Source organism: Zerene cesonia, chromosome 20 (assembly GCF_012273895.1).
Source record: "Zerene cesonia ecotype Mississippi chromosome 20, Zerene_cesonia_1.1, whole genome shotgun sequence".
Taxonomy (NCBI): Eukaryota; Metazoa; Arthropoda; class Insecta; order Lepidoptera; family Pieridae; genus Zerene; species Zerene cesonia.
Window position 1 is genome coordinate 6126239 of NC_052121.1, and position 3867 is coordinate 6130105.

Below are 3867 nucleotides of genomic sequence, written 5' to 3' on the forward strand. Positions count from 1 at the left end.
TGTTTTAAACAACTTCACAGAAATTCAGCTTGTTGGGACTTTATGTAACTTCGAATGTCTAAATTGACCGGACTAATGCTTTATTTCCTTAAATGTATTTTAGTTTCCAGAATCTTATTTGTTTATGGTTTTAAAACTTCTCATATTCATTTATAGATTTTAGGATATAGGAATTAGGAATAGGGTTTTACTGAATATATCTGTTTTTAGCTGATGACATTCCGTTTGAACTTTGACGTGGGACAAGACCCCGCCCTAAGTTTTCTGTAACGCCGGTCACTAAAACTCGCACGAATAAGCAAGCCGTAGTTTAGTACAACATTTGAAATCGTTTTTCCTGCGTGTGCAATCTACGTACATTCTATGAATGTTTGCACGCATGTGGGTGACCCGGGTAATATTGTATCTGACGGTAACTTAAATTTCTATTGAATAAAAACGTCTAAGCTACCTATTAAATTCAATTCATCAATTTGTTAACAGTTGCTCAATTAAAGTAATATTATTTAAAGATAATAAAATATTTTAACAATATTTTATATGATATGTATATTTTGATCCATTTTTTTATATTTATCAAGAAATTGCTGTGTATTTGCTATTCCAAGTTTCAAACAGGGCACACGTTATCGTTAAAAATAAAAGTAACAAATGTTTAATCAGTGAGCGCTATAACTCTATTATTAGTTACGTTGCTTTGCACCTAAACAATTGTTCAAAGTACGTAGAACAACATGGATTGTTACACGATTATATCATTAGCATGAGACAAATCATAAACCTCTCATAATCCTGTTTAATACGGTATGTACGTGTTATCTCCACATGTATGACAAGTTTATCTTGTGTCAACCTGAGTAACGAGATTGCTAGGCTTTGTGGCCCTGGAAAATCACAGCAGGACAGACGAGATGTATGAATATGCACGTGTATGCACTCACTCAGTGGGACCGCGCCGGTGTGGCGGGAAAAGGATCGATGGAGCGCAACCCGCCTCTATCGGTCATTGGTTCAACCCCCACCAACTAATCACTTCACATTCACTATCAAAATATCACTTGTAAAATCGTCTATTACTTCACTACACTAAGTTCAATTCGAAATACAATAGCACAAATATTCGTTATGAATTAAATTCAGCGAATTAACATAAAAATGTATTTTACACCACCAAATTCTATACTATCTGTATTGATCGGAGATAGCGAATACAGATAAGCATTCCACAACTTTACTTCGAGTCTCTAATCATCGGGGATTTGTTGAATTGCTTCGTTCTGAATAAGCAAATTTTGATTGCCGTGAAGTGAATATTTGTAAGGGAAAGTTTAGTACAAAGGTAAAATCTAATCTCATCTCTTTTCTGTAATAAATTAAATTTGTTTGAAAATGTAACAAGGCACTTAAAATATTAACATTCTTATGTATATATATTATATCCCGATATTATACAAATTACAAGTATGTTGAATAATATGAACACATGATTTTAGTTCAAACGGGTTAAATTACTGCCACTTCCGAGACACTTCACAAAGGTACACTGTACAAAGGAGCTCTTTTTAGTAGAATCTGTTTACGCTTTACAAAGCATTATCAAATTGTTTTAAAGGTACCTAGTTCCGTGTTAAATTATATTCATATAGGTTTAAAGTTCGAATAATTAAAATAATAACTTATAACATTTAACACGTCAACATTTAGAAAAGAGGAATATAAACAAAATCTATATTCTATTTAAAAATAAAAATCATATCTTCCTTGCAGCCATGAGCTTCAACTAGCATTTATTAATTAATGTTATCGTAGCCACAATGCGTAGGATCTATTGATGGGTAAATAATAGCGAGATTATTTATAATGGAAAATTTCAATATTGCTTTTATAAGCCAACGGTAACATAACATTGTAAATTGTGTAGACCGATCGTTTCGCAAATAGAAAAATTTATACTTCAAGTATTCGATTCATTTATATTAAAGCTAATCTCAAAATTACCTACATTGCAAATATTTATTTTGAAACGCCAGAATTGGTGAAACAGTAGCAGTTCGATTAATATAAAAAATGTATTTACGTACGTTAATTAAAAATAATAAATACCAGAAATGCATTACCTTAATTATAACCGAACGATTTAAAGTTCAAAAATTCAGTGCGCGTACACATTTAACACGGGATATGTTTTTGTATGCATCGTATTTTTAACACAAAGATTTAAGACACGTGTGTCTGGTTTCTCGAAGCGAGACCGCGTACGCGGCGTGACGGGCAGCGCGGGGACACAGACTGCCTGCGGCTCGGCCAGGGCGGGCGGCAGGCACCGGGCGGGCGCAACAGATACGCTACGTTCTACAGGTTCCCCGGGCCACCTCTCGTCTCCCCTAGCCCCAATACTTCCTATCGGGGACTTAAAAACACCCTCATTATTGTGACAATGTTTATTTGTCTATAGCTAGTAACTGTTTTCGGGATTAAGAGACATTGTGGCGTTATTTTGAAATATAACTCTCAAAAATGGATGTAGGTATCATTGCTTTTCAAAGTATGAATGAAATATGAAAATAAAATTGTAATAATACAATTAGAAAACGTATTCATAAAGATTAAGGGTGGGTTTTTAGATAAATATTTTTATTTATATTTTTATATAATAGCTACATGCTCATTCACTTGTGGTTCGCCTCATAACCCTTCCAGAAGTACGGCCGCTTCCAATTTTCTCTTTTTTTAAGGGTGAGGGATAAGGACAGGATTGACGACTGGAAAAAAGAAATGGACTAGAAAGGGACGAAAGACACATAGTAACATGCTACTATTTCTCACCGATATTCCGTGGTGGTACCTTCCTCGGTAGGAGCTGGCTCAATTCGTCACAAAGCGTGCTCGACTCTTACCCTTAAAATATTACAAAATATAATTAGTTAACATAAATAATAGAAATAGTAAATGTAGGTTAATTATAAAATCTTTTATTGAGTAATATCTAATACATTGATTCGACATGTAAATAAAAAACGACGATCGCCTCCACTAGGACTCAACAAAAATAGTTTTGTTTTGTAACACGATCTTGTTTAAAATTTTGCTTCTTTTTGATTATATAACATTATATTCTCCAATTTCATGTCCTTATTAATTTGGTTATGGTTTAATTGTATTGTGACGGTGACATTAATTGATTAATTTATAACAATAATATAGGAGGATAATATATTAACATTCAGTTAGGCTATTACGTTTGTTCATGTTATGAAATGTATAAAATTAAGGAATTGTATAAAATTTCTAGGAAATGTGAACAATTCCGAAGCAATTTATTAAATAACGAAAACATTATTTCAAATATTATTTAAAGCACAAATGTTCTGGAAGATGGACCTACTGGAACTTTTCCTAGGAAATGTATTAAATGTCGATAATTTATTAAAAATTTATTCTGAGAATAAAATTAATAAAACACGTTGTCAAACTGAGAATTGAATAATAAAGATTAATAACCATTATATTTTTATATATTTTTCTTGAAGAGCATCAGCATATACATTTTTTTTTTTAGTTTGTGCTACTTTTTTTGTAAAGGTGCACAATAGAGAGTTTCTGATTGATGGATTGATTGAAAACCCTCATTATTAAGCCACTCTATCTATAATTTTTTATTTAAGAGTACGAAACGGCCAAAAATCGATTCTAGCACTAACCGGCTACAACCGAGGTACACTCGCTTCGCTCGTTTGGTTTGTGCAGTGGATTAAAGTCGTCCCTTCGTCCTACGCTTACTCATTTTTAACACTAAAATCTACTTACATTTCCGTTTTCTATTTAGGAAATGGAAAACTTAATATCCTAGGAATAATGTACTAATTA

General features: G+C 32.7%; 1 protein-coding gene across 2 annotated transcripts in view; it reads right to left on the minus strand.

Moving 5' to 3' along the window:
* LOC119835034 (potassium voltage-gated channel subfamily H member 8-like) overlaps positions 1 to 2270 on the minus strand; it is a 46238-nt gene extending 43968 nt beyond the window's left edge. For both annotated transcript variants that reach the window (XM_038359626.1, XM_038359625.1), the window contains exon 1: positions 2118 to 2270. The gene's annotated coding sequence lies outside the window, so the exon portion shown is untranslated. The remainder of the gene's footprint in view (positions 1 to 2117) is intronic.
* Between the last annotated feature and the right edge of the window lie 1597 nt (positions 2271 to 3867).